Source organism: Schistocerca cancellata, unplaced genomic scaffold, assembly GCF_023864275.1.
Source record: "Schistocerca cancellata isolate TAMUIC-IGC-003103 unplaced genomic scaffold, iqSchCanc2.1 HiC_scaffold_320, whole genome shotgun sequence".
NCBI lineage: Eukaryota > Metazoa > Arthropoda > Insecta > Orthoptera > Acrididae > Schistocerca > Schistocerca cancellata.
In genome coordinates this window covers 275221-284822 of record NW_026046338.1, presented here as the reverse complement: position 1 = coordinate 284822, position 9602 = coordinate 275221, and the positions used below count along the sequence as shown (strand labels likewise).

The 9602-nt window shown below is 54.1% G+C and overlaps 25 non-coding genes across 25 annotated transcripts; 5 read left to right on the top strand and 20 right to left on the bottom strand.

Annotated features, from left to right (window-relative positions):
* Positions 1 to 16: 16 nt before the first annotated feature.
* Trnai-aau (transfer RNA isoleucine (anticodon AAU)) lies at positions 17 to 90 on the bottom strand. The gene has a single exon. It is a non-coding gene; the product is annotated as a tRNA-Ile (tRNA).
* A 200-nt stretch (positions 91 to 290) lies between these two features.
* On the bottom strand, positions 291 to 362 carry Trnae-uuc (transfer RNA glutamic acid (anticodon UUC)). The gene has a single exon. It is a non-coding gene; the product is annotated as a tRNA-Glu (tRNA).
* A 305-nt stretch (positions 363 to 667) lies between these two features.
* On the bottom strand, positions 668 to 740 carry Trnam-cau (transfer RNA methionine (anticodon CAU)). Its single transcript has one exon. It is a non-coding gene; the product is annotated as a tRNA-Met (tRNA).
* Positions 741 to 901: 161 nt separating this feature from the next.
* Trnag-gcc (transfer RNA glycine (anticodon GCC)) lies at positions 902 to 972 on the bottom strand. Its single transcript has one exon. It is a non-coding gene; the product is annotated as a tRNA-Gly (tRNA).
* A 350-nt stretch (positions 973 to 1322) lies between these two features.
* Positions 1323 to 1394, top strand: Trnag-ucc (transfer RNA glycine (anticodon UCC)). Its single transcript has one exon. It is a non-coding gene; the product is annotated as a tRNA-Gly (tRNA).
* A 582-nt stretch (positions 1395 to 1976) lies between these two features.
* Trnai-aau (transfer RNA isoleucine (anticodon AAU)) lies at positions 1977 to 2050 on the bottom strand. Its single transcript has one exon. It is a non-coding gene; the product is annotated as a tRNA-Ile (tRNA).
* A 200-nt stretch (positions 2051 to 2250) lies between these two features.
* On the bottom strand, positions 2251 to 2322 carry Trnae-uuc (transfer RNA glutamic acid (anticodon UUC)). The gene has a single exon. It is a non-coding gene; the product is annotated as a tRNA-Glu (tRNA).
* Positions 2323 to 2627: 305 nt separating this feature from the next.
* Trnam-cau (transfer RNA methionine (anticodon CAU)) lies at positions 2628 to 2700 on the bottom strand. Its single transcript has one exon. It is a non-coding gene; the product is annotated as a tRNA-Met (tRNA).
* A 161-nt stretch (positions 2701 to 2861) lies between these two features.
* Trnag-gcc (transfer RNA glycine (anticodon GCC)) lies at positions 2862 to 2932 on the bottom strand. The gene has a single exon. It is a non-coding gene; the product is annotated as a tRNA-Gly (tRNA).
* Positions 2933 to 3282: 350 nt separating this feature from the next.
* Positions 3283 to 3354, top strand: Trnag-ucc (transfer RNA glycine (anticodon UCC)). Its single transcript has one exon. It is a non-coding gene; the product is annotated as a tRNA-Gly (tRNA).
* A 582-nt stretch (positions 3355 to 3936) lies between these two features.
* On the bottom strand, positions 3937 to 4010 carry Trnai-aau (transfer RNA isoleucine (anticodon AAU)). The gene has a single exon. It is a non-coding gene; the product is annotated as a tRNA-Ile (tRNA).
* Positions 4011 to 4209: 199 nt separating this feature from the next.
* Trnae-uuc (transfer RNA glutamic acid (anticodon UUC)) lies at positions 4210 to 4281 on the bottom strand. Its single transcript has one exon. It is a non-coding gene; the product is annotated as a tRNA-Glu (tRNA).
* Positions 4282 to 4586: 305 nt separating this feature from the next.
* Trnam-cau (transfer RNA methionine (anticodon CAU)) lies at positions 4587 to 4659 on the bottom strand. The gene has a single exon. It is a non-coding gene; the product is annotated as a tRNA-Met (tRNA).
* A 161-nt stretch (positions 4660 to 4820) lies between these two features.
* Positions 4821 to 4891, bottom strand: Trnag-gcc (transfer RNA glycine (anticodon GCC)). The gene has a single exon. It is a non-coding gene; the product is annotated as a tRNA-Gly (tRNA).
* Positions 4892 to 5241: 350 nt separating this feature from the next.
* Positions 5242 to 5313, top strand: Trnag-ucc (transfer RNA glycine (anticodon UCC)). Its single transcript has one exon. It is a non-coding gene; the product is annotated as a tRNA-Gly (tRNA).
* Positions 5314 to 5895: 582 nt separating this feature from the next.
* Positions 5896 to 5969, bottom strand: Trnai-aau (transfer RNA isoleucine (anticodon AAU)). Its single transcript has one exon. It is a non-coding gene; the product is annotated as a tRNA-Ile (tRNA).
* Positions 5970 to 6169: 200 nt separating this feature from the next.
* Positions 6170 to 6241, bottom strand: Trnae-uuc (transfer RNA glutamic acid (anticodon UUC)). Its single transcript has one exon. It is a non-coding gene; the product is annotated as a tRNA-Glu (tRNA).
* A 305-nt stretch (positions 6242 to 6546) lies between these two features.
* Positions 6547 to 6619, bottom strand: Trnam-cau (transfer RNA methionine (anticodon CAU)). The gene has a single exon. It is a non-coding gene; the product is annotated as a tRNA-Met (tRNA).
* A 161-nt stretch (positions 6620 to 6780) lies between these two features.
* Trnag-gcc (transfer RNA glycine (anticodon GCC)) lies at positions 6781 to 6851 on the bottom strand. Its single transcript has one exon. It is a non-coding gene; the product is annotated as a tRNA-Gly (tRNA).
* A 350-nt stretch (positions 6852 to 7201) lies between these two features.
* Positions 7202 to 7273, top strand: Trnag-ucc (transfer RNA glycine (anticodon UCC)). Its single transcript has one exon. It is a non-coding gene; the product is annotated as a tRNA-Gly (tRNA).
* Positions 7274 to 7855: 582 nt separating this feature from the next.
* Trnai-aau (transfer RNA isoleucine (anticodon AAU)) lies at positions 7856 to 7929 on the bottom strand. Its single transcript has one exon. It is a non-coding gene; the product is annotated as a tRNA-Ile (tRNA).
* Positions 7930 to 8129: 200 nt separating this feature from the next.
* Trnae-uuc (transfer RNA glutamic acid (anticodon UUC)) lies at positions 8130 to 8201 on the bottom strand. The gene has a single exon. It is a non-coding gene; the product is annotated as a tRNA-Glu (tRNA).
* A 305-nt stretch (positions 8202 to 8506) lies between these two features.
* Positions 8507 to 8579, bottom strand: Trnam-cau (transfer RNA methionine (anticodon CAU)). The gene has a single exon. It is a non-coding gene; the product is annotated as a tRNA-Met (tRNA).
* Positions 8580 to 8740: 161 nt separating this feature from the next.
* Trnag-gcc (transfer RNA glycine (anticodon GCC)) lies at positions 8741 to 8811 on the bottom strand. Its single transcript has one exon. It is a non-coding gene; the product is annotated as a tRNA-Gly (tRNA).
* A 350-nt stretch (positions 8812 to 9161) lies between these two features.
* Trnag-ucc (transfer RNA glycine (anticodon UCC)) lies at positions 9162 to 9233 on the top strand. The gene has a single exon. It is a non-coding gene; the product is annotated as a tRNA-Gly (tRNA).
* The last annotated feature ends 369 nt before the right edge of the window (positions 9234 to 9602 follow it).

Below are 9602 nucleotides of genomic sequence, written 5' to 3'. Positions count from 1 at the left end.
AGTAGTAAAAGAGTAGTGGCCCGTGGGGGGATCGAACCCGCGACCTTCGCGTTATTAGCACGACGCTCTAACCAACTGAGCTAACGGGCCTCGGCAGATGCAGTTGCTCAGCCCTAAACTGGAAACAGCTGGCATGAAGCCATACACCATTTCTATGGTCGTCGTGTGTCTGCTTCCCTAGTCTATATTCTGCTGACGGTCACGAAACAGTAGCTATATTGCGAGCAGGACGGGAAACGGCCGCTCGGACAGCTCAAACTTGTCACGATTCGTGTGGAAAAAAAATTCCGTTCCGGTACCGGGAATCGAACCCGGGCCTCCTGGGTGAAAGCCAGGTATCCTAGCCACTAGACCACACCGGATGTGGCCGTTTCATTGGACCGTTCGTACGGTCGCTTGTCGCACTTCGTGTCGAGTGCCACGTCGGCGCCCTTCTCTCTTTGCGAGCATCTTTGCACATACTGACTGGCAAGGCGCGCACCTCAAACGTCGCAGAGCAATGCTTTTGGCTTCATGCTGTGCTGGGAGAAGAGGAAAAGGGAAGCTGTAAGTAGCAATAAGAGGAAGTAAACATTTTCCCGCTGAAGCGTTGAAACGTTGTGGATAACAAACAAGAAATACGTTGGCGCCCCAGCAACAGCACCACCATCAGTCACAGAAAATTAAATGCCCCGGGTGAGGATCGAACTCACGACCTTAAGATTATGAGACTTACGCGCTGCCTACTGCGCTACCGAGGCACGGGTGAACCGTTTCTCCTGGAAACTGGGTAAGTTGCGTACCCAATATTAGACGTAGAAACACTGTTCTTCCTGGATAACGTGTTCTGTTGCTACAATTTCATTGCCGGCCCAGTTGATTGCGGTGTTGCGGCAGCATTATCGCGGGAAAAGCAAAATGATGCATCGGCCGGGAATCGAACCCGGGCCGCCCGCGTGGCAGGCGAGCATTCTACCACTGAACCACCGATGCTCGGGCCAGCGGTAACTTCACGCTGCTTCCCGAGCAGATGTCTCAAGGGAAAGTGGGGCTGCCGTCAAGCGCCGTAGCATTCTGTGCGGAAGACGCTGCAGACGCTGAATCCTGCACTGCACTGCACTGCACTGCTTAAAAATGCCGCCAGAACGCGGTCCTCTGCGTACTCTTGCGTCGCCGGCGCCGACTCTTGCCAAAGGATGCGAAGTGTGCGTGGATACGCCGTCCGAATGCAACTGGATGTGTTCCCCTAGCCTACCTCGAAATGCGCCTGCAGGTACGATCACCTTCGGCCGCTGCCGACAGGCGGGAAGCCGACACCGCGCGGCGTCGGGGCGCTCGCTTGTGCGGTGGTGGTGTAATGGTCAGCATAGTTGCCTTCCAAGCAGTTGATCCGGGTTCGATTCCCGGCCACCGCAGCAGGCTTTTAATTTCGCGTATGAGTACTTTTGCCGCGCGCTCTTAAATTATTGTTTTTTCCCCCCTCTTACTCGCTGCATACCAGCCCTTAGTGTGTCTCGACTTGTCTCGACTTTGCTCAGCTGACGCGAGAGCTGACGCTCTCAAATCGGCCTATATCAAAACGACAAGCACGATAAACGACGGAGAGAGGGGAGGAGAGGCGAGGCGATGGACACACAGCACGCCCCTTCATTTCACGGTGGCGTCTCCCTGACCGAATCGGGCTGTAGCTCCGAAAATAAAAATAGGAAGTAAAACTGCCAATAGTACCCTGTGTTCCCATGCGCTCACCCGCCCAAGTACTGACAAGGGCCAAAGTTGTTACGCATCGGCAATCAGACATTTTCTTTCATTTTCTCTTCATCGGTTGAGAACCAGTGTATTCAAAATATTATGCCCATTGCCGAGTGAATGCTGTAGCGCTTCCCGACAAGTCGGGTTCGGATCCTCTGTCAACTTCCACGCATGGTGATGATCTTTTGGTCATCACACTCGCCAGCTGAAATCGGCGCTGCCTTTTCGTAGTAGTAAAAGAGTAGTGGCCCGTGGGGGGATCGAACCCGCGACCTTCGCGTTATTAGCACGACGCTCTAACCAACTGAGCTAACGGGCCTCGGCAGATGCAGTTGCTCAGCCCTAAACTGGAAACAGCTGGCATGAAGCCATACACCATTTCTATGGTCGTCGTGTGTCTGCTTCCCTAGTCTATATTCTGCTGACGGTCACGAAACAGTAGCTATATTGCGAGCAGGACGGGAAACGGCCGCTCGGACAGCTCAAACTTGTCACGATTCGTGTGGAAAAAAAATTCCGTTCCGGTACCGGGAATCGAACCCGGGCCTCCTGGGTGAAAGCCAGGTATCCTAGCCACTAGACCACACCGGATGTGGCCGTTTCATTGGACCGTTCGTACGGTCGCTTGTCGCACTTCGTGTCGAGTGCCACGTCGGCGCCCTTCTCTCTTTGCGAGCATCTTTGCACATACTGACTGGCAAGGCGCGCACCTCAAACGTCGCAGAGCAATGCTTTTGGCTTCATGCTGTGCTGGGAGAAGAGGAAAAGGGAAGCTGTAAGTAGCAATAAGAGGAAGTAAACATTTTCCCGCTGAAGCGTTGAAACGTTGTGGATAACAAACAAGAAATACGTTGGCGCCCCAGCAACAGCACCACCATCAGTCACAGAAAATTAAATGCCCCGGGTGAGGATCGAACTCACGACCTTAAGATTATGAGACTTACGCGCTGCCTACTGCGCTACCGAGGCACGGGTGAACCGTTTCTCCTGGAAACTGGGTAAGTTGCGTACCCAATATTAGACGTAGAAACACTGTTCTTCCTGGATAACGTGTTCTGTTGCTACAATTTCATTGCCGGCCCAGTTGATTGCGGTGTTGCGGCAGCATTATCGCGGGAAAAGCAAAATGATGCATCGGCCGGGAATCGAACCCGGGCCGCCCGCGTGGCAGGCGAGCATTCTACCACTGAACCACCGATGCTCGGGCCAGCGGTAACTTCACGCTGCTTCCCGAGCAGATGTCTCAAGGGAAAGTGGGGCTGCCGTCAAGCGCCGTAGCATTCTGTGCGGAAGACGCTGCAGACGCTGAATCCTGCACTGCACTGCACTGCACTGCTTAAAAATGCCGCCAGAACGCGGTCCTCTGCGTACTCTTGCGTCGCCGGCGCCGACTCTTGCCAAAGGATGCGAAGTGTGCGTGGATACGCCGTCCGAATGCAACTGGATGTGTTCCCCTAGCCTACCTCGAAATGCGCCTGCAGGTACGATCACCTTCGGCCGCTGCCGACAGGCGGGAAGCCGACACCGCGCGGCGTCGGGGCGCTCGCTTGTGCGGTGGTGGTGTAATGGTCAGCATAGTTGCCTTCCAAGCAGTTGATCCGGGTTCGATTCCCGGCCACCGCAGCAGGCTTTTAATTTCGCGTATGAGTACTTTTGCCGCGCGCTCTTAAATTATTGTTTTTTCCCCCCTCTTACTCGCTGCATACCAGCCCTTAGTGTGTCTCGACTTGTCTCGACTTTGCTCAGCTGACGCGAGAGCTGACGCTCTCAAATCGGCCTATATCAAAACGACAAGCACGATAAACGACTGAGAGAGGGGAGGAGAGGCGAGGCGATGGACACACAGCACGCCCCTTCATTTCACGGTGGCGTCTCCCTGACCGAATCGGGCTGTAGCTCCGAAAATAAAAATAGGAAGTAAAACTGCCAATAGTACCCTGTGTTCCCATGCGCTCACCCGCCCAAGTACTGACAAGGGCCAAAGTTGTTACGCATCGGCAATCAGACATTTTCTTTCATTTTCTCTTCATCGGTTGAGAACCAGTGTATTCAAAATATTATGCCCATTGCCGAGTGAATGCTGTAGCGCTTCCCGACAAGTCGGGTTCGGATCCTCTGTCAACTTCCACGCATGGTGATGATCTTTTGGTCATCACACTCGCCAGCTGAAATCGGCGCTGCCTTTTCGTAGTAGTAAAAGAGTAGTGGGCCGTGGGGGGATCGAACCCGCGACCTTCGCGTTATTAGCACGACGCTCTAACCAACTGAGCTAACGGGCCTCGGCAGATGCAGTTGCTCAGCCCTAAACTGGAAACAGCTGGCATGAAGCCATACACCATTTCTATGGTCGTCGTGTGTCTGCTTCCCTAGTCTATATTCTGCTGACGGTCACGAAACAGTAGCTATATTGCGAGCAGGACGGGAAACGGCCGCTCGGACAGCTCAAACTTGTCACGATTCGTGTGAAAAAAAATTCCGTTCCGGTACCGGGAATCGAACCCGGGCCTCCTGGGTGAAAGCCAGGTATCCTAGCCACTAGACCACACCGGATGTGGCCGTTCCATTGGACCGTTCGTACGGTCGCTTGCCGCACTTCGTGTCGAGTGCCACGTCGGCGCCCTTCTCTCTTTGCGAGCATCTTTGCACATACTGACTGGCAAGGCGCGCACCTCAAACGTCGCAGAGCAATGCTTTTGGCTTCATGCTGTGCTGGGAGAAGAGGAAAAGGGAAGCTGTAAGTAGCAATAAGAGGAAGTAAACATTTTCCCGCTGAAGCGTTGAAACGTTGTGGATAACAAACAAGAAATACGTTGGCGCCCCAGCAACAGCACCACCATCAGTCACAGAAAATTAAATGCCCCGGGTGAGGATCGAACTCACGACCTTAAGATTATGAGACTTACGCGCTGCCTACTGCGCTACCGAGGCACGGGTGAACCGTTTCTCCTGGAAACTGGGTAAGTTGCGTACCCAATATTAGACGTAGAAACACTGTTCTTCCTGGATAACGTGTTCTGTTGCTACAATTTCATTGCCGGCCCAGTTGATTGCGGTGTTGCGGCAGCATTATCGCGGGAAAAGCAAAATGATGCATCGGCCGGGAATCGAACCCGGGCCGCCCGCGTGGCAGGCGAGCATTCTACCACTGAACCACCGATGCTCGGGCCAGCGGTAACTTCACGCTGCTTCCCGAGCAGATGTCTCAAGGGAAAGTGGGGCTGCCGTCAAGCGCCGTAGCATTCTGTGCGGAAGACGCTGCAGACGCTGAATCCTGCACTGCACTGCACTGCACTGCTTAAAAATGCCGCCAGAACGCGGTCCTCTGCGTACTCTTGCGTCGCCGGCGCCGACTCTTGCCAAAGGATGCGAAGTGTGCGTGGATACGCCGTCCGAATGCAACTGGATGTGTTCCCCTAGCCTACCTCGAAATGCGCCTGCAGGTACGATCACCTTCGGCCGCTGCCGACAGGCGGGAAGCCGACACCGCGCGGCGTCGGGGCGCTCGCTTGTGCGGTGGTGGTGTAATGGTCAGCATAGTTGCCTTCCAAGCAGTTGATCCGGGTTCGATTCCCGGCCACCGCAGCAGGCTTTTAATTTCGCGTATGAGTACTTTTGCCGCGCGCTCTTAAATTATTGTTTTTTCCCCCCTCTTACTCGCTGCATACCAGCCCTTAGTGTGTCTCGACTTGTCTCGACTTTGCTCAGCTGACGCGAGAGCTGACGCTCTCAAATCGGCCTATATCAAAACGACAAGCACGATAAACGACGGAGAGAGGGGAGGAGAGGCGAGGCGATGGACACACAGCACGCCCCTTCATTTCACGGTGGCGTCTCCCTGACCGAATCGGGCTGTAGCTCCGAAAATAAAAATAGGAAGTAAAACTGCCAATAGTACCCTGTGTTCCCATGCGCTCACCCGCCCAAGTACTGACAAGGGCCAAAGTTGTTACGCATCGGCAATCAGACATTTTCTTTCATTTTCTCTTCATCGGTTGAGAACCAGTGTATTCAAAATATTATGCCCATTGCCGAGTGAATGCTGTAGCGCTTCCCGACAAGTCGGGTTCGGATCCTCTGTCAACTTCCACGCATGGTGATGATCTTTTGGTCATCACACTCGCCAGCTGAAATCGGCGCTGCCTTTTCGTAGTAGTAAAAGAGTAGTGGCCCGTGGGGGGATCGAACCCGCGACCTTCGCGTTATTAGCACGACGCTCTAACCAACTGAGCTAACGGGCCTCGGCAGATGCAGTTGCTCAGCCCTAAACTGGAAACAGCTGGCATGAAGCCATACACCATTTCTATGGTCGTCGTGTGTCTGCTTCCCTAGTCTATATTCTGCTGACGGTCACGAAACAGTAGCTATATTGCGAGCAGGACGGGAAACGGCCGCTCGGACAGCTCAAACTTGTCACGATTCGTGTGGAAAAAAAATTCCGTTCCGGTACCGGGAATCGAACCCGGGCCTCCTGGGTGAAAGCCAGGTATCCTAGCCACTAGACCACACCGGATGTGGCCGTTTCATTGGACCGTTCGTACGGTCGCTTGTCGCACTTCGTGTCGAGTGCCACGTCGGCGCCCTTCTCTCTTTGCGAGCATCTTTGCACATACTGACTGGCAAGGCGCGCACCTCAAACGTCGCAGAGCAATGCTTTTGGCTTCATGCTGTGCTGGGAGAAGAGGAAAAGGGAAGCTGTAAGTAGCAATAAGAGGAAGTAAACATTTTCCCGCTGAAGCGTTGAAACGTTGTGGATAACAAACAAGAAATACGTTGGCGCCCCAGCAACAGCACCACCATCAGTCACAGAAAATTAAATGCCCCGGGTGAGGATCGAACTCACGACCTTAAGATTATGAGACTTACGCGCTGCCTACTGCGCTACCGAGGCACGGGTGAACCGTTTCTCCTGGAAACTGGGTAAGTTGCGTACCCAATATTAGACGTAGAAACACTGTTCTTCCTGGATAACGTGTTCTGTTGCTACAATTTCATTGCCGGCCCAGTTGATTGCGGTGTTGCGGCAGCATTATCGCGGGAAAAGCAAAATGATGCATCGGCCGGGAATCGAACCCGGGCCGCCCGCGTGGCAGGCGAGCATTCTACCACTGAACCACCGATGCTCGGGCCAGCGGTAACTTCACGCTGCTTCCCGAGCAGATGTCTCAAGGGAAAGTGGGGCTGCCGTCAAGCGCCGTAGCATTCTGTGCGGAAGACGCTGCAGACGCTGAATCCTGCACTGCACTGCACTGCACTGCTTAAAAATGCCGCCAGAACGCGGTCCTCTGCGTACTCTTGCGTCGCCGGCGCCGACTCTTGCCAAAGGATGCGAAGTGTGCGTGGATACGCCGTCCGAATGCAACTGGATGTGTTCCCCTAGCCTACCTCGAAATGCGCCTGCAGGTACGATCACCTTCGGCCGCTGCCGACAGGCGGGAAGCCGACACCGCGCGGCGTCGGGGCGCTCGCTTGTGCGGTGGTGGTGTAATGGTCAGCATAGTTGCCTTCCAAGCAGTTGATCCGGGTTCGATTCCCGGCCACCGCAGCAGGCTTTTAATTTCGCGTATGAGTACTTTTGCCGCGCGCTCTTAAATTATTGTTTTTTCCCCCCTCTTACTCGCTGCATACCAGCCCTTAGTGTGTCTCGACTTGTCTCGACTTTGCTCAGCTGACGCGAGAGCTGACGCTCTCAAATCGGCCTATATCAAAACGACAAGCACGATAAACGACGGAGAGAGGGGAGGAGAGGCGAGGCGATGGACACACAGCACGCCCCTTCATTTCACGGTGGCGTCTCCCTGACCGAATCGGGCTGTAGCTCCGAAAATAAAAATAGGAAGTAAAACTGCCAATAGTACCCTGTGTTCCCATGCGCTCACCCGCCCAAGTACTGACAAGGGCCAAAGTTGTTACGCATCGGCAATCAGACATTTTCTTTCATTTTCTCTTCATCGGTTGAGAACCAGTGTATTCAAAATATTATGCCCATTGCCGAGTGAATGCTGTAGCGCTTCCCGACAAGTCGGGTTCGGATCCTCTGTCAACTTCCACGCATGGTGATGATCTTTTGGTCATCACACTCGCCAGCTGAAATCGGCGCTGCCTTTTCGTAGTAGTAAAAGAGTAGTGGCCCGTGGGGGGATCGAACCCGCGACCTTCGCGTTATTAGCACGACGCTCTAACCAACTGAGCTAACGGGCCTCGGCAGATGCAGTTGCTCAGCCCTAAACTGGAAACAGCTGGCATGAAGCCATACACCATTTCTATGGTCGTCGTGTGTCTGCTTCCCTAGTCTATATTCTGCTGACGGTCACGAAACAGTAGCTATATTGCGAGCAGGACGGGAAACGGCCGCTCGGACAGCTCAAACTTGTCACGATTCGTGTGGAAAAAAAATTCCGTTCCGGTACCGGGAATCGAACCCGGGCCTCCTGGGTGAAAGCCAGGTATCCTAGCCACTAGACCACACCGGATGTGGCCGTTTCATTGGACCGTTCGTACGGTCGCTTGTCGCACTTCGTGTCGAGTGCCACGTCGGCGCCCTTCTCTCTTTGCGAGCATCTTTGCACATACTGACTGGCAAGGCGCGCACCTCAAACGTCGCAGAGCAATGCTTTTGGCTTCATGCTGTGCTGGGAGAAGAGGAAAAGGGAAGCTGTAAGTAGCAATAAGAGGAAGTAAACATTTTCCCGCTGAAGCGTTGAAACGTTGTGGATAACAAACAAGAAATACGTTGGCGCCCCAGCAACAGCACCACCATCAGTCACAGAAAATTAAATGCCCCGGGTGAGGATCGAACTCACGACCTTAAGATTATGAGACTTACGCGCTGCCTACTGCGCTACCGAGGCACGGGTGAACCGTTTCTCCTGGAAACTGGGTAAGTTGCGTACCCAATATTAGACGTAGAAACACTGTTCTTCCTGGATAACGTGTTCTGTTGCTACAATTTCATTGCCGGCCCAGTTGATTGCGGTGTTGCGGCAGCATTATCGCGGGAAAAGCAAAATGATGCATCGGCCGGGAATCGAACCCGGGCCGCCCGCGTGGCAGGCGAGCATTCTACCACTGAACCACCGATGCTCGGGCCAGCGGTAACTTCACGCTGCTTCCCGAGCAGATGTCTCAAGGGAAAGTGGGGCTGCCGTCAAGCGCCGTAGCATTCTGTGCGGAAGACGCTGCAGACGCTGAATCCTGCACTGCACTGCACTGCACTGCTTAAAAATGCCGCCAGAACGCGGTCCTCTGCGTACTCTTGCGTCGCCGGCGCCGACTCTTGCCAAAGGATGCGAAGTGTGCGTGGATACGCCGTCCGAATGCAACTGGATGTGTTCCCCTAGCCTACCTCGAAATGCGCCTGCAGGTACGATCACCTTCGGCCGCTGCCGACAGGCGGGAAGCCGACACCGCGCGGCGTCGGGGCGCTCGCTTGTGCGGTGGTGGTGTAATGGTCAGCATAGTTGCCTTCCAAGCAGTTGATCCGGGTTCGATTCCCGGCCACCGCAGCAGGCTTTTAATTTCGCGTATGAGTACTTTTGCCGCGCGCTCTTAAATTATTGTTTTTTCCCCCCTCTTACTCGCTGCATACCAGCCCTTAGTGTGTCTCGACTTGTCTCGACTTTGCTCAGCTGACGCGAGAGCTGACGCTCTCAAATCGGCCTATATCAAAACGACAAGCACGATAAACGACTGAGAGAGGGGAGGAGAGGCGAGGCGATGGACACACAGCACGCCCCTTCATTTCACGGTGGCGTCTCCCTGACCGAATCGGGCTGTAGCTCCGAAAATAAAAATAGGAAGTAAAACTGCCAATAGTACCCTGTGTTCCCATGCGCTCACCCGCCCAAGTACTGACAAGGGCCAAAGTTGTTACG